We start from the raw sequence: 26679 nt of genomic DNA on the forward strand, positions 1-26679 counted from the left end.
CTTGTATGGTTTATGAGAGCAGAAATTTGGTGTTCCCATCTGACTGAATGTTTATGCTGCGTTGCCATCTGTTTGAAGAGTTTTACGTATAAATCCTTTACAATATGTGTGAAAGTCGAGACAGGGGGGTCTTCAATGCACAGAAGTCTGTAAATGCTGTTGAACATTATTTATCGCTTTACTAATAGCGTTAAGGCACATCCAGACAGTTTTTTGCATTGCTTTCATTGCCATAGTATAAAACACATCCCAAATATTGTTGTCTTTATATATTTCCAACTTATTGGTAACAGCAAATACGGTCCAGGTGTGGGATTTTGATTTGATGAATAACTGTATCCGTGAGCATAACTTAGGCGCGGAAGAAATTTTGGTGGATCTGTAGAATGCCTTCTCGTTTACACGGGAAATGACAACTGCCAGTTTAGATTCTTGGCTGAAATATTAAGGAAAGCATATTCTAAGCACTTCAGAATAAATTACTAATATAGCATGGTAAATGCAGGATTGTGCAAAGAATGTATTGTCTATTGCCAAAACGCTTATTAATTCATCTATATACGTATATATATATATATATATATATATATATATATATATATATATATATATATATATATATATATATGCCAGATAAATTTTACTTCTTCGAAATCCATTGTTATGATATGCTATTGCAATGATGCCAAGGAGAGTCAATATTCATAATGGTAATATACTCAATTATGCAAAAGGAACTATGAAAGACATGTGGTTAATATCCGAAAATAATAAACTATAAAATTTCAAAGCATCTTTAATGAGATTTTTTTTTCTTTTTTTAATGAAGGTAGTGTAAGGACAACGCTTTTTCCCTATTTTCATCGAACCCAATCATCAAGTCGCGTTGTTCTTACTTCCGTCCGATAGAGCGTTCCGCGGCCTTTCCGCCGATGAATAACACATGCAATTCCATTATTTGTACGCCTTAATATATCTAAATGTATGTCTGTAAGAAAACACAAATTTCCTGTCTCAGAGTCATTTCTGTTCGCGGTGCGAGACTGCACTAATTACCCGTCCGCACCTGTCTATGTCAACCTAGTTTGTCTGTAAATAAATCATCAGTACCCAGCTACCTGTCATAATCTCTGGTCCTCAGAGTAGCTTACTTTAGCCTATAATTAAGGAAATGAGATTGGCCGTTAATTAATATCTTCAGTTGGACTGGGAGCATGTAAACAGCGTCTCCCTCCAGTTTATTTAATGTTAAAGTAGAAATCTGGTTGAGAAATGCCTTCCAAATCACAGACAGAGCGCTATTTACATCGGAAACAATGCCGAGGAATTGCCTGTACCGTACTTGAAATATATACGTTAGTTAAGGTTGAATCAAAGCCTTTGTCGTTTTCTCTTGCGGCCACGAACGTAGAAAACGAAATAATATAATGCCAGACTAAAGTATTCCACGTTTGAACGCGACTGAAGTTTGTAATTGACAAACAACCGTGGAAACTTTGGGGAGAGGCCACATGTGAGTTAATAAACACACGGTTAGTTTAATGACACATTGAATTCAGAATATTCCATGCTATCAAAGCAGACTCGATAAATTTTTACAACAGTTCCAACTCCGCTTTCCTTAAATAATTATGTATTTTCTTATGTGGTTTAAAGAGTTTTGAGTTATTATGATAGTAATTGATGTGGAAAATGAGTTGTTTTTGAGTTATTCTACACCCCCTACTACATTAGACAAAAACAACTTATTTCCCATAAGTATTACTATCATAATCGTAGAAAAGCCATCAGACATTAAAACGCAAATACATAATTACTTAAGAAAAACCTAGTTGGAACTTTTGTCAAAATAAGCCACCTGGTTACAAAGGACAATTCCGGACCTAGCGGATCAGTGCTTTGACACGGTGCACTACAGGAGAGTGACGCTACTTTAACTGCCTTTTTTCTTAACATCTGCTTTGAGTTAGATAATGAATCATTACTTACCTGAAGAGAGAGACGGCAGTCTTTGAAATATAGTACTTACTTTCTATATTTTGGCCTTTTTATGGGCTCCTTTTATTAGATATGTTCATAGGCATATCTATAGATATCTATAGATATCTATAGATATCTATATCTATATCTATATCTATATCTATATCTATATCTATATCTATATCTATATATAGTATATATATATATATATATATATATATATATATACTATATATATCATATATATATATATATATATAGTATATTATGACGGGACTCGAGTGAATCTTACCTGGTGGCTAGGTGTAGGGATGTTGCTGGTCTGTAATCACTCAAGTTATCCCTCATAAATTTAAAATATCACCACCAACAAAAATATTAGTCTTTTTGTCTGCTTCAATTATTGTTTATTTTCACCTCTATTTTAAACCACCTCTATTTTAACCACTTTTAATTACCTCTCCAATCCAGCCGGATCTTAATTAAACACTAAAGACAAATGTTAATTTAATACTTAAATAAATAAACTTAAATTCCAATATAGTTACTTTCACAAGTAATATTACAAAAACACTAATAATGATAAGCAAAAGAAAAAGATGTTTTCAACACTGCACTGAATAGTTCTCTAAAGAAAAATACAAATTACAAGTGTAACGAAAACTAAGGAATGCAAATATCTGTATGACTAAGTTAAGGAAAAGAAACCAAGGATAATGTAGAATAGTTAACATAACTGATAATAGATGGCGTTGAACATTAAACACCCGATAATTTCATAGTTACAAATAATTATTACTAATAAGTGTGACGTTCCGTCATAGATCCTCCCCCCAAAGAGCATCCTACTTAGGATGGCTGGGATGAGAGACAGCGGGAAGTCTGGATAATGCGTCGGCAATTTTGTTTTGATGTCCTGGGATTGTTCGGAGCTCAAGATTATATCTGGTTAGATAGTACGACCAGCGTAACAATTTGTCGTTCAGTAGACGTGATCTATCCAGGAAGGTTAGAGGTCGATGATCTGTATAGACGATGACCTTGTGGTTGCATTCTAAATATGGAGCAAAGTGACGAAGAGCAGCTATGATGGCAAAAAGCTCCTTTTCTATGGTTGCCCATCTAATTTGTGAACCTTTGAATGAGCCTGAGAAATAAGATACTGGAAACAAGTAGTCCAGTGGCGGCTCATCTCCAGACTTGCAAGCTGATGACATCTGTAGTAGTACTGCACTTTATCCCGAATTGCTTGCATCTACCTGGAGTAAAAAATCTTGATTGAAGTTTTGGGCTTTAAGAATGGGTTTAGATATAAATACTCTTTTAAGATTATTAAAGAGCTGTTGATGCTTTTCTTCCCAATAAAAAGAGATCTTTGGAGATGTTAAATTATATAAAGCATCTGTGATTTTAGAGTAGTTCTTAATAAAGCGAGAATAGTATGTAGTCATTCCTAGAAATGATTTTAACTCTTTCTTGTTTGTTGGAATTGGATAATCAAGTATACTTGCAATGTTGGCGTCTTTGGGCATTATACTTCCACCTCCGATGGTATGCCCTAGATAAGTTACCTTAGCTCTCCCAAAGGCACTCTTGGCCAAATTAACTGTTAACCTTGAAGGTATGAAGCGATGGAAGAGTTCTTCGAGGGTCTGCAGGTGTTCGTCCCAGTCGTCACTAGCTACCACCACGTCATCTATATATACGTAAGTGTCTTTCATATTTCTTATTACCTCTGACATCATCCTTTGAAAGGTGGCGGGCGCATTAGTTAAACCAAATGGCATGACCTTTTAAGAGAATAACCCAAATGGAGTTATAAATAACGAGATTTCTTTAGCAGATTGAGTTAGAGGTACTTGGTAATAGCCTTTCATTAAGTCTATCCTTGTAAGAATTTTCTTATTACCAATGCTATCAAGGATATCATTGATTCTAGGTAATGGGAATGAATCTTTTACGGTTACCTTATTTATCTTACGATAATCAGTATAGAGTCTTAGTTGATTATTAGGTTTAGGTACTAGGAGACAGGGTGAGGCCCATGGTGAAGTGCTTGGTTCTGCAAGGTCATTATCTAGTAAATACTGTACCTCTTGTTTCAACGAATCCAACTTCTTGCCTACCATACGGTAGTACGTCTGGCGTATGGGAGTAACACCTGACTCGATGACTATGTCATGTTGAATGGTTTGACTTCTCTGCAAATTGTCAGAACATACATCATGAAACCTGGAGAGCAATTGAGATAGTAATTTTCTCTGAGGAGATGGTATTCCTGTAAAATAACTGGGCAAGGATTTTAAAACCTGACTGTTGGTGTTGTCTTTCCAGTTAATTAGTTGATCATCTTCAGGGAGATCTAGGAGCAATTCTGAGGAAATTTCCTCTAGTGGTAGTATTTTCGCCTCAGAAGAAATTGAAGAGATGACTTACCATTTGAGTAGGTGCTTGATATGCCTTCAACAAATTCACATGCACTAGTTGCTTTGATCGTCTACGATCAGGAGTAGAGAGAACATAGTTTACCTTAGAAATTCTTTGAAGCACTTTGTAAGGTCCCATAAATTTTTCACGTAAGGGGGAACCGGGTATGGGATGATAGACAAGCACCTCATCTCCTGGCTGAAAAACACGAAGCTTTGCCTTTTTATCATATAAGCGGGACATCTTCTCCTGGGAATGCAAAAGATTAGTATTAGCAAATACATGAATTGATACAATTTTATCTTTTAGTTCCTGTAGATATGACAAAATGTTTGTAATCTCCTCTTCCTTGTTGTGAATTAGATTTTCCTTCACCATACTGAGAGTGGTTCGGGGCTTTCTTCCGAACATTAATTCGAAAGGGGACACTCCAGTGGACTCTTGTGGTACACTTCGTATAATATATATCAGAAGATCTATGTCTTTATCCCACTGTTCTGAAGTTTCCTGCATGTACTTCCGAAGTAGATTTTTAATAGTTTGGTGAACCCTTTCTAGGGCACCGTTACTTTGGGGATAAGCAGAAGCATATATGATATGAATATTGAATTCTCTCATAGCTTGTTGAAAAAGCTTACTAGTGAAGTTTGTGCCTCTATCACATTGCAATGTCTTTGGAAATCCATAGGTTGTGAAAATTTTGACAAGTTGACCAATTATAGTTTTAGCATTTATATTCTTTATTGGCACTGCTATGGGATATCTAGTTGTTGGGCAAAGAACAGTAAGTAAATACTCATTACCTTGCTTAGTCCTAAGCATTGGGCCAACACAATCTATGATAATCCTCTCAAAGGGAAACTTTGGTACGGATATGGGCTGAAGAGGGGCTTGTGGAAGTCTCTCATTGGGTTTGCCTGTAGTCTGGCAATGATGACATGCTTTAATAAATTGTTAAATGTCCTTCTTCATCCCAGGCCAGAAGAAGTCGTCAGCTAAGGTAGAGAGTGTCTTGTTGACTCCAAAGTGGTTCACATGAGAGTGGGCTAATTCAAGAAGAGCTGGAACTAGGGAGCGTGGTACAACAAGTTGATGACAGTCAAACCATGTTGTGGTTGCTGGTGCTTTGGAGGACCTAAAATGTCGAAAAAGCAAATCCTTATCAAGATAAAAGTAAGGAGTTTTGGGATTATCATCTGGGTCTGCAACTTTCTTCCAAAGAGCCTTAAGGACAGGGTCTTTATTCTGCAAGTCCTTGAAGTTTGATTTGGTCATATTTATAAGGTCTAATGTCTTATCTACTCTATTTCCACGATCTATAACAATTGGTTTAATTGATGTCGTTTGAATAACAGCATTATTTAATTTATTGGACTCATTTTCTATAAGAATATCAGGATCAGATACTACTGGATTAACAATGGCCCCTGCAAGATCATTACCAATTAAAAGCTGGATAGATGAACAAGGCAAAGGATCTCGTGAAACTGCAATTAAAACATTACCTTGATAGTAAGGACACTGTAAATTCACCTCTGCCAAAGGCATGGATTTGGTGGTACTGAGGTCAGAAACGGTAACATACTCATGTCTCAGTTTGAAGTCCTGTGAGGGCAGAGCTACCACAGTTTGGGAGGATCCTGTATCCCATAAGCAAGTCACTGGAATACCATTCACTGTGCCTTTACAAGTGAAAGGTTTGAAGACGTCCTCATCTAATTCTTGAGCAGCAACATGAAATGTTTTCTTATTATCCTTCCTATTAGGGTTAGGAGAATTCTTTCCAACATCAGACTTCTTACACAAAGGATTAGGACAGTTCTCTATGTAATGCCCTTCTTGCTTACAATAGGAACAATATGCTGTGGATGATGAAGAAATAGATTTGTTAAATGGTTTATATGTTTTATGGATCAAGTAGTAATCATCAGCTAAACTGGCTGCTTTCAACAAATTGGTTTCTCCCTTTTCGAGAATGAAGGTAGCAATGTTACTTGGTAATTTCCTAATAAACTCTTCCATTAAGATAAGATTTTGTAAGGATTCAAAATCTGAAACACCTGTCTTTTGCAACCACTTTGTAAATTGCCTAACTTTGTCATTACAAAATTCAACAAAAGTTTGTGAAGGCGTTTTGTAAGAGTGGCGGAACTGTTGCCGATAACCTTCAGCTGTGATGGCATAAGCATCTAAAACTGCCTTTTTAATCACATCATACTCCTTTACTTTAACCATCTGAGAGATTACATATGCTGCCTTACCTTTGAACTGATTTCTGACAACCATTGCCCATTGCTCCTGAGGCCACTTCAAGGTTTTAGCAGTGTCTTCGAACGTTGTAAAGAATACCTCTGGGTCCTTTTTATCAAATTCCGGAAGTAGCTTTTTAGCTTTGAGTATGTCGAACTTACTGGGTATCTCTCCATCAGTTTTCAGCTTAATCTGTATATTTGCCGACTTCTATTCCTTTTGTATCTCTAGTTCAGCCACTTTACACTTGTGTTCATACTCCAATGCCAATAATTCCTGATGCTTTTGAAGTTCTTCATGTTTCTTTTGAAGTTCTACCTGTTGCTTTTTAAGTTCTAGTTTTCTGTTGCAGCAGTTTTCTGTTGTTCTTGTTGCAAATGTATTTGAAGACGCAACTTTTCAATATTCGGATCTATTCCAGGGGTGGCATATGCTCCAGTAAGGGATCGCAATTCATCGACGTCCTCATCATCATCTTCGATGATTCACTTATTAATTAAGAATTGCAGGATTTTACCAATAATTATAGCTTTCAGATGTTTTGGGTCGACCTCAAAACCACATCGCTGGGCTACATACAATAATTCCTGTTTTTTAGCATAACGTAAATTCAAAATTTCTCCTTTTATATCATTCATAAATTTCTCCAAATTAAACGACATTCTGAAGGATTACCCCAACTATTGTTAATAGAGAGAGATTATATCAAGGTATTATATTCACACTAGCCCTTAAACGCCGACTGGACGTATTTTACGTCGAGATAAATTGTCTGTCGGGTGCCGACTGGACGTATTTTACGTCGACATACAAAAGTTTTTTTAAAATTCGCGGAAAAATACTTATAGGCCTACCAGCCTAAAACTTTTGAATCACGCGCCTTGGGGAATGCTGGGAGTCCACGGATCAAGGCCTTGTTTTGTTTTGAAGCGTGACCCAGGTGCGCATGCGCGATATCCCTTCTTCTCGCTCCAGCCAGCATCAGTAGCGCACCATCCGAGAGCGATCTTTCGTGAAAAGCGTGTTTTTCTGGACTTGTGCGAGACTTTGAGCATTTGTATTGCTACAAGACATTCCTAGATATGTCTCAACGACGTGTGAACCGTGAAAGGCGCGTTTTACCCGTCGGAAGGGATCGTGTAAGGCGAGTTTTGGACATGGATGCTGGCGAGGGGCCAAGCACCCAGCATGACCCCGCGCCTCAAGGCCGTTCTGTGCGGCCACGTGTGGCTGAAAGTGTTTCGGGAACACATCGTTTGCCTTTGGTTACCCCTAGGAAGCATGTGGGCGTCCTTAGGTGGCATTCGTAGGCATTTGGGAGGCCTCCAACCAAGGGACATAGACTAATATCTTTCGGAGCTTGATCGGGAACATGTCGCAAGTCCTCATTTTGATGGCGGATGGTCATCGAGTGATGAGGACATCATCCCTGAAAGTGAGGATGAATATTTGCCCCCAATGTCCGTTCGAGGCTCACATCCCGAAAGTGAGCTCGAATTCAGTGCATACGAGGGGGAATCTGAGGGGGAGGGGGAGGGGGAGGGTGGGGATACGGGCCTCAAGTTTTATCGCAGAGGACGATACAGAAAGTGAGGGCCTAAGTGAGGGTGATGGGCCAATGGGGGGGGGGGGATAGTGTGCATCGTGCCCGCACCTGTGCGCGTGCGCGCGCACGGGCACGTAGAAGGTCGGCTCGTCGCGCCAGCCAAGGTGAAGGTCGGTCGTCGGAAAGTGACGAGGGGTGGACGGAGGACCCCACCCCTCCTAACATGCACCCCTTCACGGCAACCCCTGGGATGACCGTACCAGTGGACCACTGACTGTTTTGGGATTCATCCAGCTTTTCTACGCGAATTGCTGGAATACCTGGTACACGAGACGGTGGACTACGCTCGGTACTGCGGTATGAGCTGAAGACGACCTTGTCGTATTACTGGCGGGGTTGCAACCTCATTGACATGGCACATTTTTTTGGGGCTCCACATTATTTTGGTTTTGACACCTGCTATAGACGTCAGGCAATATTGGAAGAGAAGGTTCTTTTTTTTTATGTATGCCCGAATGGTGCCTGGCGTTATGTCCCGTGATAATTTCCTGGCGATGGACAGGTACTTCAACGCCTTCAACCAAAGGGCATACCCCGGAATAACAGTGATCGCCTCATTTTAGTGCGTACAGTGTTGGATTATATCCGTGAGCGGTGTAGTAATCTCGTGATTCCTGGAAAGAACCTGTCTTTGGATGAGGGGATGATGCCTTACAAAGGACGTCTTAGTATAAAAAGTGTATAACCCCAAGAAGCCAAAGAAATATGGTGTGAAATTCTTTCTCATTACCGAGGCCAACACTGGATATGTTGTGGACTTTTCAGTGTATACCGGGGTATTCTCCACGCTGCGTGACACTGTATTCAACCTTGTGGGACGTTTCCGTAACCAGGGATATCACCTGTTTATGGATAATTATTATAACTCTGTATCCCTGGCCCAGGAACTGTATGAAGCAGGTGTTCACGTCAGTGGTACCCTTCGGTTGGTGCGTGGGGCCCCGAAATGTCCTCAAGAGGTTCGCTAGTCATCCGCTGTCTTCGTCATCTGTTGGAAGGGTGTCCGACTCGTCCCCATTGTTATTACGACGAGTCATGAACCCATCCAAGAAGAGATCGTACAGCGGAAGAAGACACGTCGACAGGGCCGAGTTGTGTTTGAGGAGTTTCGTACCGAGCGGCCTACTGTCATTGGGCACTACAACAGGCACATGGAGGAGTTGATCTCTTTGATCAGCTCATCCAGTACTATCCCTTCGCCAGGATAACCAGAAGGTGGACACAGAAGCTCCTCAAATACATCCTTCAGTTGGCCCTCCAAAATGCCTACATACTGTACTGTGGGTACCGCGGTGACAATCTTCCGAGGTTGACCCACGTACAGTTCCTAGAGGTAGCCGGGAATGCCCTCATCAACTTCGATCCCGATGAGTGGCCTTCCATAACTGACCCCCTGCCCCGAGCTGCAGATCTGCCCCACTAGAGGAAAGGGCAGATAGGAGGGCCAACTTCGCTTGACCTGCCGCCGCCCCTGCTGCCGCCGTCCCTGCGACGAGCCTGCTGACGACGCCCCTGCTGACGCGCCCCTGCTGCCCCGTCGCCCCTGCTGACGCTGCCCCTGCTGCCGCCGCCCTGCTGACGACGCCCCTGCTGCGTGCCCCTGCCGCCCCTGCCCCTGCTGGCCGCCGCCCCTGCTGACGACGCCCCTGCTGACGACGCCCCTCTTGCTGCCGGCCCCGCCATCACCGCTTCTCGTCGGGTAGTGGACCCTGCGTGTCGGCTGCTGCCAGGGGAAAACACATACTGAGGCCTTAGAAGGGCGAAGGCAGAAACGGTGCCGGGTGTGCCATATGAATGGCAGCAAGGAGAGACACCCGGTTCTTCTGTCGTCTCTGCAAAGTTGCTCTTTGCAGGATAGGGGGTGGAGTGTGACCGAAAGTATCACACTAAGGTCATGTATTGGAGCGCGCGCCCCCTAAACCGACAGCGGAGGGCGCACGGGGCCGCCGGGTCCATCAGCAGTAAGGGCGCGCGTCTCCCTCCTCCACCTGTACCTCGTCATGTCGAGTGGAAAAAAAAATGCAAGACTCTTCAATGGAGGAGGGAGAAAACAAGAATAGAACGAAGAGTCAGGATTACGAGTGAGTATTCTGCATTTATTTTATATTTAGTTTTATATTTATTACAATTTTTTATATATCTGAATGTGTGCATGATAAAATAATAATAAGACATTTCATTGTATGCGAAAAGAGAAGTGTCACCTGCATTCCTTTATGTATTGGTACCAGAATCGAAGAATGTAATATATATTTTACGTATAAAAAAAAATTATATATATATATATATATATATTATATCTATATATACTATTTATATATATATATATATATATATATAATCTATATATATATATATATATATATTATATTTATTATTTATATATATATATATATCATATATATATTATGTAAGAATTACATTATATTAAAACCAGTGACCTGGGGTCATGGCATTAGGAGGGTTCTACGTGACCAAAGCAGACCTTAGATTACGCTATGCGTTGTCTGCAGTAGCCTGATCTAGCTCAAAGCTTTGTCAACATTTTTATGTTATGATAACTTTGCACAACAACTTCCATGGGAAGCGGTTGACCTGTTAACCTACGCCGGAAACTTGTAACTTCCGAGCCGGCGAACTACGTATGTGTTTTTATATGAATTGCTGAGATAGCTAATGTTCCGCTATCGACGCGATGCTTTAGAATGGCAGTTCCACGCCAACTATCAAACATATCGGTCGTCCGACCGAGCATGCATCTCCTAGTATGGAGTTACAGAATAAAGTTGTTAACTTGTTCAACTAGCCTGTTTGAATCATCTCCTCTAGACAAGAAAGAACCTCTCTACTAAGATATCCAATGGAGATGAGAGGAACCAAACATTACTTACGGATAACAGCCGTCAAGGAAAGAACAAAAAGTCTATCGCCAAGCGATAAGACTTAGAAATGGTGGCAAGCTACTTCAACGAAGAACATAATTAACAAGACCCATATCAGCCGACCGAAGGTCTACAAGAACTAACTTCCACCTTCAACATCAAACGAAACAGAGGAAACGGGATCTTCAATCAACGCAACAGTTTATGAAGACGCAACGATGTCCTTCATCGAGAGGAATACAAGCATTTAACACTGACGTTTGAGCAACTGTTATCACTTATCTTCGAGAATCTACACCGGACGAGGGCGGCATCGAACATCGACGGAAAGAAGAAAACAAACACAGAGAACATCACCCGATCTAGCAAGGACGGAGGCTGTGACGTCATCAATCTTGGACTCCACCGCGCATCGTGCACCGAGAGAAGGCCGTGACGTCATCACGACTTCCGACGCGAGACGTGGACAGGAACTGTGACGTCATCCCATGTCAACAATCCTTCGCAATATATCTGGAGCTAAGTACCATTTTTATCTATTCAGGTCTTTTCCTCAGTGAAGTGTTGTTCATCAAGAGTCGATCGTCCAGTATTCTGGGGGTGAGTTGTTCGCCATATTAATCTTCCTTCATTACAGCACCTATCTTCAACTACGAGGTTCTCGCCCGCAGATTAATTTTTTTTCTTTTCTAGTTGTCATTAACCATTTCTTGCAGGAATTCTCCGTATAATATTTTATCATATTATCTGTATTTTTGTATCTTTTGGGGGATTTTCCTATTATTATAACACACTTATACAGTACATTGCTTATGCGTTTACGTAGTGGTCGAGTGTACTCTTATAGATATTTTGATAGGATTGCAAGGAATAGAAGTGATAAGAAAAAAGTGAAAGCCGAAATGGAGCAACCACTTCCGGCTGGCCAACCCCAACAACGTTGGGTGACCTCTCGTTTAGCGCGAGGTCAGCGATAGTCCCTTTTCAAGGTCGGGTCAATGGGTTTCCTGCCTCAAAATGTTGAGGCATGGATCTCATCTGTAGACGCTCATTTAAAATGCAAAAAGCATCAGACCCAAGACCAGCAGTAACAATTACAGGAGGCCAAGAGCTTCGTTGACTTTGTTAAAGGCGACGCAAGTGGCGTATCTAAGGGGGGTTTCTTTCCAAGAAGCGCTTACATGGGACGAGTTCAAAATAAGATTACGTGTCCGTGTATGGGGGTGAAGAGGCTTTAGATGTAGTATTGGCATTGAGAAATATCCTTAACCAAGCCTCCATGACTCAGCTCAATGTTGTCGAGCGGGCGGCGCTAATTGCCGACCGGCTAAATGAATATCAGGATAGTTTAGGTAACTCCGGGTGGGTTGCGAGTGCTAAATCAAAGTGAAAGATTTTATCCGTTTGATCTACCTTACGTCTATCACTGTAATGTTGCCTGAAGCGTTAGTACGGTGTTTTGATAAAAAATTGCAGCCCGACAGTACGGAATTAGATGTGTATAAACAAATCAAAAAACACATGTCTAATGTACCGACCTAGATCCTTCGCTCATTCAAGTTTTTGCAAAAAATGAGAACAAGCCACAACAAGTAAATGTGGTACATAATAATAATCAAGTTGCAGGGATGGTTTGTTATAACTGTAAACGACCAGGTCACATGATTTCAGACTGTCGGACGCGTTTTTTGTTCAATACACAATAGTTCAACTCATTCATATAACCGTTGCTACTCGAGGAATCAACAGCCAAACGCTACAAAACACGCAACCAGTTGCTAGTGCAAATAAAAAGAAGGGTCCTCAGTACTATAAGAAGAAACAACCAAACGGAAATTCTGCACAACAGCAGAAACAAACAAATCGTGCTTCAGGTACCTCTGTTCCTGGGCCGTCTAGCCAGAACTCGCAAGGGCAAGCGAATTTTCAGGGTGTGATAAACAAAACAAATACCACGTAGTTCACTCCAAGGGGGGAGAGGGCGATGTTGGGTCATCAATATCAACATCTTTTGTATCAAATAATCAGTTTAATCATTTATCAGATCATTGTGAGACAATTGATTTTCCTATGAAACACACGGCCGAATCAAAAAAATCTGTGCAGGTTCCCGTAGATTTGCAACAAATTCATGCAGTTATTAGTCAAAACGAGTTGCGACCAACCTTACATGCAGTAAATTTGGACCATAAGTCATTCACTTTGTTCTTTTTTGATTCTGGTAGTCCACGTAATATAATGGATTTAAGGACTCATCATTTACTCTTTTCAAATTTCCCTATAGAAAAGTCCGGAATAAGGCTCTCAGGCATTGGGAATAATGAATTAAATGTTGTGGGCGTAACTCATGTACAGTACAAGGTCGGTAAGCGCACGTTTGCTGATACCTTTGTCGTTGTACAAAACATTAATATGTATCCCGCAGTAATTATCGGATACCCGTCTATGGGCACTCAAAATATTATCTTAGCACCTGCAAAACACGGCGTGTATATCAAAGGGAAATTCTATAGGTCTTCTAATACCCTAAAATCTGTTTTAGATAATAAAGAGACAGACAGAGTTGTCACTTACATTACAGAACCAATCACCTGTCTCATGAACCAAGAAATAATACAGGCAACCCAACAGAACTCTCGCTCACCCGTAATATCAGCTTGCACGCAAACTCTCGAGCCTAACGTAACTTCAAATATATTAGTGCGTGTAAAAAGAACCTTGCTAGGATCTGAAACATTAATCCTTTCCGAAACTCTGAAAACACACGGATTATCCGTCACACAAGCCGTTTATACAGTCGGCTCACAACAGCAATGTAATATCGAAGTCTGTAATCATTTGAATACCACTTTAGTAATCCACAAAAATCAACATATCTTGGATGCCGAAGTTTATAAACATCGCATTCTTACCGTAGCTGAGATAAATCACGCTCAATCAGTCGCGGATGAAACCCTTTTGCAATCTATAAAGAACAAAATCAATAAAGATATTCAAGAAGAAGTAATTCAGCAGAAATTTTTGAATCTGTTAACTAAATATCATGATGTTTTTTTTCCACTACGGATGGAACCTTAGGAAAAACGGATGTCATAGAGCATCAAATCAGGCTCAAGGACAAACAGAAAGTAATCTATGTACCTTCGTACAGACTTCCTATGAAATTTCAGAATGAGATAACAGAGGAAGTAGGTAAAATGTTAAAGGAAGGAGTCATTAGGAAATCAAACAGCCCTTATAATTTTCCGTTAATAGTAGTACCGAAAAAAGATCGAACTTGGCGGATATGCGTAGATTTTCGTCGTTTAAACGAAGAAACAATCCCTGACAGATTCCCAGTACCATGTACCGATGATATCCTATCTTTACTAGGCCAGAATAAATATTTCACAAGCCTAGACTTACTAAAAGGATTCCATCAGATTCCGATGGAACAAGAAAGTATCCCATACACTGCCTTCAGCACAGCCAGGGGACATTATGAATTTTTGCGTATGCCTTTTGGTTTACGTTGTGCTCCTATCACTTTTACTCGTATGATAAACGTCGTGTTTGGAGACTTGTTGGGAGATATCCTACATGCCTACATGGATGACTTAGTAATCTTTTCCAACACATTAGAAGAGCATTTACGTAAATTGGAGTTAGTGTTACAAAGGTTAAGGCAGCATAATTTAAGGGTAAAGATAAGTAAGTGTGAATTTTTTAAAAACAGAACTAGTCTATCTAGGTTTCACGGTTTCTAGTGAAGGTCTTAAAGTCGTCCACGATAAGGTGTCAGCTATCCGTAACTTTCCGATACCTACTAACGTCAAGGGAATACAGCAATTTTTTAGGATGCAGCGGTTACTATCGCCGCTTCATCCGCAACTACTCAATCATAGCCGCTCCCCTAACCGATCTTATAAAAAGGGCGTAGATTTCGTATGGTCTGAAATTCATCAACAGGCGTTCGATAAATTGAAAGATGAACTGTGTAGTTCTCCTATCTTGAAATTTCCTGACTTCAATAAGGAATTTTTCATAGCAACAGACGCCTCAGACCTAGGAGTAGGTGGGGTATTGCTTCAACAATATGATAGACAGTTTTTCCCTATAGCTTTTTATTCACGTAAACTGAGACCTTCCGAAAGTAAATATGCAGTAATAGACAAGGAAGGGCTCGCTATTGTTAATTCACTCGTGCACTTTAAATTCATAATCTACGGTTATCCCGTCAAGGTTCTCACTGATCATAAGCCCTAACCGACTTCTTTAAAGGCTTTAGTCACAGCCCCAGCGAACTCGGTGCACATGATCATTCAGGACTTTGGCGCGAGGATCGGGTATTTACCTGGGAAAGCAAATATCATTGCTGACGCATTATCACGCAACCCCTCTTCATCTTGTACCGAGCCATTAGCTGAATTAATAGATATCTCAACCTCCATGCCCGTTGTTAAAAACTATATCCGAACAGGAAAGATCTGGGCTGGAGTGCTGAACTATTACAGACGGAACAAAGAAAAGATCCGCAAATAGAAAAAATCATCATTGCGTTAAACGGAAATCCGAAGGAAAAAGAATACCTAAAGTATAAGCAGCAGAATTATATCCTACAGGAAAATATCCTGTGTAGATCCGTGACGAGGAAAACCCGCAACACACCGCAGTTGAATAACAACCAGGTGGTGGTGCCTATCTCACTCATACCCACTGTCTTAAAGTGGTTGCATGAAAATTCACTGCACGGACACCCGGGTTATACCTTGATGTCACAGAAAGCCAAATCCTTATTTTATTGGCATACGATGCTTAGAGATATAAAAAAGCACATAGCAAATTGTCGCACTTGTCAAGAATACAAAGGGCACACGAAGACACCTGTCAGCCTAGGGGCTTACCCGTGCCAAATCAACCCTTTGAAAGAGTACATTTAGATTTATTAACAGGATTTTACGAGTCAGACAGAGGAAATAAGCACCTCCTAGTAATTATAGACGCTTTGACTCGATATACAGAACTTATAGCGCTTAAAACAAAACAAAAACCGCGGTTGAGTGCGCTAGGAAGTTTTACGAGTGCTACATTTGTAAACATGGAATTCCACACATCATTATCTCAGACTCGGGCGGGGAGTTCAATAATCATTTCCTTAACTCCTTGTGCGAATTCCTTTGTATAAAGAAAATCAATACCATGATCTATCACCCAGAGTCTAATGGGCTAGTGGAAAGGGCAAATCGTAAGGTTTTAAACATTTTAAGGGTCACCTTAGGGGGGGCAGATCCCAACTGGGGACATTGCCATACCTGCGGTACTAAGCACACTTAATCACTCGTATCACGTGTCTATTAAAATGACACCGCACGAGGCACTGTACGGTATCCCGGCCCGAACGCCTTTCCACATCTTAAAGCCTACAACTAATTTATCAAATCCTCTAAAGGATGTTATGGATGCAAGCATAAGTCGATATAATATAATTCGTAAGAATTTAGAAGAAGCACAGATAATAATGAAAAAAAATCATGATAAAATAGCTAAACCAACTAGAACATATGCCGTGGGCGATCAGGTATACATACAAGTATACGTGCGTAAAGGTTTAAATTATAAACTGACACCTAAGTTTGAAGGCCCGTTTAACATTTTAGAAAATTTAACGGCCAATAGAGTTAGGGTTCAAAATGTATCCAAACCCACTGATGTGAGAATAGTCCCATTGGCACATATCAGAATCTAAAGAAAGGTAGATGGAGTGAGGAAAAAAATGGTTGTATTTATGAAACTTGTATAATAATTTATATATATATATCTATTAATCATATTGTATGTAAACCTATTCTTTTACGCGAGTTATTACATCTGTTTTACTCATTGCAGGTTTTCAAAAATGAATCTGTTATTGTTAGGAGTGATATTGTGTATTCAGACATCTTTGTTGTATGGAAAGAGCGCTAGGACTAAAGACATAGAATTTAATCATGGCTCGATTATCGAGAGAATCGATGATGTATTCATCGTGTCAAGTAATATTATTATCGAAGTAGATATGCATGCTATTTTCTTACCTGAAGATGACGTCCTTAACTTAAAGAATGACCTGATGAGGTTTGGTATTTCCCTTAAGGAAATGCATGAACGTAATTTTCATGCTAACTCAGAGATTTCACTAGCTCAAACAACAAGCGTCGCAGAAATGTTGTCTTATGACATACAAAATAAAAACCGCCGAGGCAGAAGAACTCGCTCGTGACCTGCTGATGTGGTCTGTGCGGCACAATACTCTTGAACGCCGCAACCCGCTTATTCTAGCTGGACTAAACATCTTAGGATCAGTTGCGAATCTAGGCTTAGGAATCTCAAATCGCCTCAAGATAAATAATCAAAATAAAAGAATTGAGTTTTTGCAACACAAAACGGAACTGGCCTTATCAGAACTTCGCAGCCAGTTATCTTCGATCAATCAAATAATGAATATCGTTAATGAACATTCAAATAATATCGATCAGGTCATGGAAGTTCAACATTTGCTGGCTACTTTAGCTTACTATAGTTCGAAAATAGATCATATCCGTGTGAAAATATCACATTTTATTGAAAAGTCAAAAGATTACGTAGAAGCAATTACGTTAGCAACAAAGGGTGTGTTATCTCCTCACCTCATGCCTATTAAAGATCTGACGTTAACTTTAGAAAACGGACGGGAGAAGCTCGGTTATATTCCTTTATTGGATGCCCATAAAGTAGAATTCTATTATAGCCTAATATCAGTCAGCGTAGAAAATTATAGAATTATGATCACAATTCCTTTTGATTCTTCCGATGCTTGGCAATCATACAAAATAGCACCGTTTCCTACTTTTATGACGAATAACTCAAATCCAGTAATATCCAATTTAACGGGGCATGTACTGATTTCTTCTGATAAGAAATCATTTACAGTCATTAAAGACTTAGATAAACTCACTCACTGTTCAGAAGCCATGAATAATAAAATTTGTACAGCTGACTCTTTTGAATTCTATCCTATATCAACGGATTCATGTGAGTTAGACATAGTGCTAAACGGCTCTCTCTCTCATACAAGCGAAGGTTGTCTGGGGAAACTTTATCCCTTTTACGGTAATACATTCAATTACAGGATGAATAATGGTTCCTGGATCCGTTATGATAAGGCCGGATTCGACGTCGTGTGTCCGGACACATCCACCGCCCATGCCCCTATCTTCGTAGCAGCCGATGGTTGTACGGGGACATCTACAAACTATACCGTTAGAGGGGTCAACACGATAATACGTGAGAAGGCGTATTTCGCGAACTACACGTGGGCTACCACAATCATCCCATCACTACCTCTCCCATACAACGCGCGAGTAGCTCATCGTCTGACGCAACTGGCTGAGATGACCCACGCGTCATCGACTTATGCAGGTGGAGAACATCTTCGCTACTACATTCTGCTAGCCGTGTTCAGCGTGACGGCCATATTGGTTATCGCCGTCAACATCTTTGCTTGGCGTAGGCTGAGGCGTAAACAGAAGGATCTCCAAGGGAACGTACTGGCCCGTCTGGATGACGTACCCGTTAAACTCAAGTCGTTTGCGTTTAGGGCCGCCTGAACCTGGCCACTTCAGTTCGTGCCTAGGGAATTGTCTGGAATTGTGTTGTGTGTGAAAAGCGGTCCGTATGCTGGCAAAAATGTAGGACAAGAAAGACTCACGCCTTTGCATTTGAACAGTTAAAGTATCTCCAGGGCACCTAATAAATCATTATAGCCCAATATTATACATTAATATATTCCTAAAGGTATTTTTCGGGCACCTAATAAAATATCAGCCCTATATATTGAATTTCTGCAGAATTACATTGTTATACTGTTATACAATTATATTTATCTATTATAAAGAGTGACAAGTACTCTTTAACAATTATCCATGATCATGCTATAATCATTATTTAGTAACCATTATTCTTAATCAGGTTACATGTTATCATATTAATCATGTATACATGTTTTGATTTTTACCATTTTATTATTTTTGGTACATAATCATTATTATTACCAAACATGGATCTATATTTTCCATGCATTATCTTTGTTTATGAATATGTCAACAAGGGTATGTAACAGAACCTTTTTATGCATTTAATCACTTAGTATGTTACGAGCACGCTCCTATGAACAATGTTTAAAGTAATTTTTTTTGTTATTCAAGGCTTGAATAGGTAGCAGACCGAGCCTAATGTAAGAATTACATTATATATAAACCAGTGACCTGGGGTCATGGCATTAGGAGGGTTCTACGTGACCAAAGCAGACCTTAGATTACGCTATGCGTTGTCTGCAGTAGCCTGATCTAGCTCAAAGCTTTGTCAACATTTTTATGTTATGATAACTTTGCACAACAACTTCCATGGGAAGCGGTTGACCTGTTAACCTACGCCGGAAACTTGTAACTTCCGAGCCGGCGAACTACGTATGTGTTTTTATATGAATTGCTGAGATAGCTAATGTTCCGCTATCGACGCGATGCTTTAGAATGGCAGTTCCACGCCAACTATCAAACATATCGGTCGTCCGACCGAGCTGCATCTCCTAGTATGGAGTTACAGAATAAAGTTGTTAACTTGTTCAACTAGCCTGTTTGAATCATCTCCTCTAGACAAGAAAGAACCTCTCTACTAAGATATCCAATGGAGATGAGAGGAACCAAACATTACTTACGGATAACAGCCGTAAGGAAAGAACAAAAAGTCTATCGCCAAGCGATAAGACATTAGATATATATATATATATATATATATATATATATATATATATATATAGATATATATATATATATATATATATAATATATATATATATATATATCTATATATATATATATATATATATATATATATTTATAATATATTTTATATATCCTATATATATTATATATATATATAGATATAATATATATTATAAATATTTTTTTTTTGGGGTAAGCAAATTACTTACAGTCTAGTAATATTCAATCATTTATCTTCATTTTAAAACATATTGCAAGTCTCTAGAACAATATCTCGATTTATGGTGAATATTTGAAAAAAATATTTTTATTCCGTCCGCGCGCCGATTCTCGGCCGAAAATCTCGGAAACGCGTAGGTCACATTCTCCTAATATTTGAGCCTTTTCATATTACGCTTTTTTTAAAGTTTTATATATGAAAATGTGCGCAAAAACATGCACAATATAACTTTTAACAAAAATTCGACATTCGGTCAACTTTAACTCGTTCGAAATGGTAAAAAACTGCATTTGTAAGCTAAAACTCTTACAGTATCGTAATATTCAATCATTTTCCTTCATTTTGAAACAAATTGCAAGTCTTTATAACAATATTTCGATTTATGGTGAATTTTTTAAAAAATTATTTTTTTACATCCGCGCGCTACGAATTCATGCATCATTTTGTGATAATATTTTCTCTGTGTTGCTTTTATCGTTTTACAATGTGTTATATATCAAAATGATCGCAATTTAGTGCACATTACAACGAAAAAAAAAGTAACTTGTTACCTCTAACCGTTTGGCGCACAGCGCGATTTGAATACAATTATATACGAAATTTCGTTTTTGCGCTATCATATATCGCATTATTTATATATGATAATGATAATTTTTTTCATTTCTGATGGTTGCATACTAAACTTCAAGCAATGAGAAAAAAAGGAGCCAAAAATGAACTCTTAATCTTGAAAACTAAGCGCGCTGTGATTTTTTGAAAAAAATATTTTTTCCGCTTACGCGCTCACTCTCAAACCCCTCCGGCATACGGGAGTCATTTTTTTATTTACCGCTCCGGCGTTTAAGGGCTAGGTTATGCCATTAATTTAAATATAGACACATTTGACACCAAGAAATAACTCAATGAATTTTACAACAATTTCTCAAGACAATTTTAATGAGACCGCAAATAGAATACCCAGTCTGAAAATAGATTAACTGAAATTGGATGGCCAACATAAAGGCAGAGATCAATTAGTGATCGAAGGTCTCACGATAGCACACAAACATGATATCTAGATTAGCACAATATGCATGTAAGAAGTAGTTTATGGCAGAAGAGAACCTTGATTTTGGCTCGTAAAATAAGGCGGGAGTAGAAGGGCTACATAGCACAGAACCCAACCAATTAATATTTAATTACTGGTCTATCCTTTATTTTACAGATACCGATTTTGAGTGAGAACCATTCGGCGTACGTGTGAAGATATGAAATGCTGGATTGGATTGTTAAGAAAATAACAAAGAAAACCGTCAATAAAAACACTAATCACTTTTATAAACAACGCACTCAAGTTTCTTTGCACTTAAATAGTCAAACAAAAAGACTAGATCAATCCCGGTCAGGCCCCCACTTATGACGGGACTCGAGTGAATCTTACCTGGTGGCTAGGTGTAGGGATGTTGCTGGTCTGTAATCACTCAAGTTATCCCTCATAAATTTAAAATATCACCACCAACAAAAATATTAGTCTTTTTGTCTGCTTCAATTATTGTTTATTTTCACCTCTATTTTAAACCACCTCTATTTTAACCACTTTTAATTACCTCTCCAATCCAGCCGGATCTTAATTAAACACTAAAGACAAATGTTAATTTAATACTTAAATAAATAAACTTAAATTCCAATATAGTTACTTTCACAAGTAATATTACAAAAACACTAATAATGATAAGCAAAAGAAAAAGATGTTTTCAACACTGCACTGAATAGTTCTCTAAAGAAAAATACAAATTACAAGTGTAACGAAAACTAAGGAATGCAAATATCTGTATGACTAAGTTAAGGAAAAGAAACCAAGGATAATGTAGAATAGTTAACATAACTGATAATAGATGGCGTTGAACATTAAACACCCGATAATTTCATAGTTACAAATAATTATTACAAATAAGTGTGACGTTCCGTTATAAGATATATATATATATATATATATATATATATATATTATATATATATATATATATATTGTGTGTGTGTGTGTGTGTGTGTGTGTGTGTGTGTGTGTGTGTGTGAATAACTTGATCACGAAGTATATAAAACGTGATGCTATGTATAAATGAAGGATTTTGCCACGAAGGCAAAAACCTTTATATATATATATATATATATATATATATATATATATATATATATATATATTATATATATATATATATATATATATAGTCCTCAGTCCGTTCAGCCCTAGAAATTCATCTAGGCCACATGTCTAATCGAATCCTAAAATGGACTGAATTTTATGGATTTTTCATCCCCTTAGTTTTTCATGGCGTTCCTCTTATACAGACAGAAGAGAGACGCCACGAAAAAGGTAGTTGTGGGAAACCTCAAATTTCACTCCTTTTTAAGAATCAATCGGAAAAGCCTCGATGAATTTTCGCCAGAGATGCAACCTCTGTCCACCAGAGGGCTGAGGTTTCTCGAGCACAAGAACTTTTTTGTCCAAGAAGCATTGACTTCACTTCGCCTGTAGGAAGTCTCTTCATACTAGAGAGGCATAGTGACTGCGTATGTTTTTGTCTGTGTGTGTGTGTATGTGTGTGTTTGCATGTGCATAGCGCTTTAGAATTAGCAAAAATTCCAACCTCTGCTTATTCTGCCCTTTATAAAGATTAATCTTACAGGAATTCTTGAAGGTAGGTTCTTGCAAGATCTCTTGAAAGCCAGTCATTAATGCATGTGGTCGTCGTTTTGAACAAGGAATATTTTCGTCAAGACTTGTAATTCTTCCATGCCCTGCTTACGAGATTACTCTTACAGTAATGCTGGAAGCAAGATTTGTAAGAAGACACAGACACACAGACACACATGACATAGATAGTTGTGTATGCGTTTCTGCATGCGTCGGTATGCGAGTCATTCTGACGCCAACCGAGTCCTATCCTCAAGTGGTGGGACACCATCATACTACCACACTGGTCACACACGCACGAGCCATTTCACACGCAATAAGAAAGATAAAGTTCCCAGCTATATAACGATGAGAAATTATAACTGCAAGCTTTTAAAAATTGCTTTTTTATTAGATGTGTAGATTTTACCAGATTTGACAAAATATGACAAGAAGTTGTTCAACTTCTCAGGAGCATACGTGTAAACTAGAGCATAGTTCTCCTCCATAGTGAAAAATTAAAGTTTAACACTATATTTTAAAGTAGGTAAAATGTTGCAGTGAAGTTCAGTAATCTTGCCTAAATTGCTTCCTGTATCTTTATTAGGGAAAAAAAATCCACTTTTGTTTAACCAAAATAAAAACCCAAAAATGCACGAAGTATTTATCGTTGATCACCGAACACAAGGAAGGCATCAAGTTTATGACACTTCGCAATTCAGGAAACTAAACGCTTCGCATTTGGCAATTCCCTCTGACTCGTTCTCTACCCATTCATCCAGCCCTGGGGCCTTGTCAGAGCCAATAGATTTAGAAATGAGAGTTATTACTTCACCCTTATAATAATCATGAGAGAGAAAATCTCTTGAAATATTAGAATCGTGCAAGGAGGCACCCAGACCTCGAAAATGAAGAGACGGAGAACGGGCTGGTTTCACCCCTGACCGAGAATGCCTTGTCACAAATATCCTAATCATATCATTTTAAATCTGAGGCTTAAAATAATTACATAATTATGCGAGCACGAGGTACGGTGCGCGGTCTCTGACCAGCTATCACCTTGTACGCGCAGGAGTTGCCAGATCTCACGCGATTACTCGGTGGTGGGGGGGGGGGGGGGTTGCGTCGATCAAATGCCACAGTAACTACACAGCTCGTAGTCCCCAATTCGTAAACCTGTACATTTCAGGTGCCTCCTTAAACGTCACATAGGATTGAGGATTAAGAGAGTAAGTGAACTTCGCAGATGATATTGGTGGCTCATTCCTAACCCAAGAGAGGGGAACAAATCACTTCACGGCGAGAAATAATTACCTATTGCTGCAACGTGTCATTATATAAGCTTACGTAAATATAAAGATGAACCAACCGACGGAGAGAGAGAGAGAGAGAGAGAGAGAGAGATTCGAGGAATAAGAGTGAAGTGGAGGGTAAAAAGAAATATATATGCCCAAGTTAACCAACCCCATAGGTGGGTAGCGCCGTCAGTGCACCCCAAGCGGTGCACTTTACCAATCACTTAAGGTTCTTTGCAGCAACCCCTTGCGTTCTTTTTACTGTACCTCTTTTCATATTCTCTTTTTTTTTCATCTTACTTTCCGCCCTCTCCTAACAGTCGATTCATAATGCAACTGCTTTGAGGTTCTCCTTCTGTAACACATTTGAAACCTTCTACAGTCAATTTCCGTTTCAGCGCTGAAAGACCTCATCGGTCCCAGTGCTTGGGCTTTGGCTTAAATTCTGTATTCAACTCAACCCAAGTTAACGAAACAGAAATCAGGCATGGGTCATGTACGCGAGCATTTTGTAAGTATAGCAAAAAATGACTTATGTGACCCATTTGAGTGAAATAAATGGGTATTTGCATGATGCCTTCGCCAAAGATAGATTTTAGGAAATAGTTGAAATGCTGAGCAGTTTTCAAAAACATTTTTGAGACATTTTCATGAGATGGAGAATAGAGCTATACAAACCTATACTAAAATGCTGGAGACACCAAATTATAAAGGCAAAGAAGTTTCCCAGGGACCTCAAGTCATCAAGATAGTGAGAAAAGAAGTGTAAATTGTATATATTCATGTATAAGGTCTTGGATTTTTCTGCAATTTATATTAGATGCAATTAGGATGAGATACACTCAACATTTATTGTTAAAATGGCCTCATATCATATAGATTGACTCGAACAATCGACGGTACAACCAGCGAAGCACCTCAGTGGCGTGGTCGGTATGGTGTTGGCGTGCCACCTCGGTCGCGAGTTCGATTCTCGGGCGTTCCACTGAGGGGTGAGAGATGTGTATTTCTGGTGATAGAAGTTCACTCTCGACGTGGTTCGGAAGTCACGTAAAGCCGTTGGTCCCATTGCTGAATAACCGCTGGTTCCATGCAACGTAAAAACACCATACAAATAAACAAACAATCATATTATTTGGAATGCATCTTTTGAGGCAGACAATTTTAGAAAGGGGGTGGGGGCAGATTGACATTCTGACGTATGGTGAAAGGGTGCATGGGCCTAAAAAAGATTGACTACCACCGGTATAGAAGGAAGTTGGGAGAGTGGTCAGTTGTAAGATTGGGCCTGAGACAACGGTTGACATATCTTCGTAATTTTTCAAAATCTTTATATACAGGTTGATGCAAAAAGCCTGAGAAAGGACAGTAGTTGTATTTGCAAAGTTATGAAATGAAAAAAGGTTTCATGATTGGCATGTGAGCTATTTGATGTTTGCACATGATACAGCGCTGGTCGGGGGATAATGAAGAGAAACTGCAGACACTTGTGAAAGAGTTTGAAAGCGTCTATAACAAGAGGAAGTTTAGAATAAATACGAACAAAAGTACGGCAATGAACTTCATTGGAAACCAGGACAAGAGGAAGATAGAACAGTTAATGTTGATGTGGAAAGTGGAAGAATAGAATTATATTGCATCACAAAAGTATTTGAGAAGATAAATAACGGATTCAGATGAGAGAAAGGGTGAAGTAACAAAGGTACTTGAGTATGTGCAAGGTGCAAGTTTGGATGCTAAATGCAAATGCAGGAAAAAAGGTTGAACCTGTTGAGATGAACTATTCGCGTACTAGAGACACACAAGAAGAAAAATTTAGGTGAGAAATGCGAAGATATATAGAAGTGGTACAAAGGTTATCTCAGATGAAAGCTTGGACAAGATTATTTCGAAACTGGTCGTTCATGGGGAATGAATGGACGGTGATCGGTTGGTCAGAAAATGTAAAATTCAGAGGTGTCAGCTTGGTTAGAAGAACGTAAATTCAGAGGTGTCAGGTTATTTAGAAGAATGTAAAATTCAGAGGTGTCAGCTTGGTTATAAGAACGTAAAATTCAGAGGTGTAAGCTTATTTATAAAAACGTAAAATTCAGAGGTGTCAGATTATTGAGAAGAACGTAAAATTCAGAGTTGTCAGCTTGGTTAGAAGAACGTAGAATTAAGAGGTGTCAGGTTATTTAGAAGAACGTAAATTCAGAGGTGTCAGGTTATTTAGAAGAACGTAAAATTCAGAGGTGTCAGCTTGGTTAGATAAAGTAAAATTCAGAGGTGTCATATTGGTTAGAAGAACGTAAAATTCAGAGATGGCAGATTTGTTAGAAAAATGTATAATTCAGAGGTGCCAGTTGATGAAAACTGTATGATTCAAAGATGTCATATTGGTTAGAAGAATGTATAATTCAGATGTGTCAAGTTAATGAAAAAAAATATATATAACTCAGAGGTGTCATATTGGTTAGAGTAATGCATAATTCAGAGGTGTCAAGTTGATGACAAAAAATGTATATAATTCAGAGGCATGATCTTAAATAGCCTGGAAGGGCGTGAATTCATGCAAGATAAGGGTGAATGACACATTCGTAAGTTGAA

General features: G+C 39.0%; 1 long non-coding RNA gene across 1 annotated transcript; it reads left to right on the plus strand.

The window, feature by feature from the left end:
• The first annotated feature begins 11691 nt into the window (after positions 1-11691).
• Positions 11692-19766, plus strand: LOC135212759 (uncharacterized). The gene is made up of 2 exons (XR_010313983.1): positions 11692-11745; positions 17011-19766. It is a non-coding gene; the product is annotated as an uncharacterized LOC135212759 (long non-coding RNA).
• The last annotated feature ends 6913 nt before the right edge of the window (positions 19767-26679 follow it).

The sequence above is a fragment of the Macrobrachium nipponense genome, chromosome 41 (assembly GCF_015104395.2).
Source record: "Macrobrachium nipponense isolate FS-2020 chromosome 41, ASM1510439v2, whole genome shotgun sequence".
NCBI lineage: Eukaryota > Metazoa > Arthropoda > Malacostraca > Decapoda > Palaemonidae > Macrobrachium > Macrobrachium nipponense.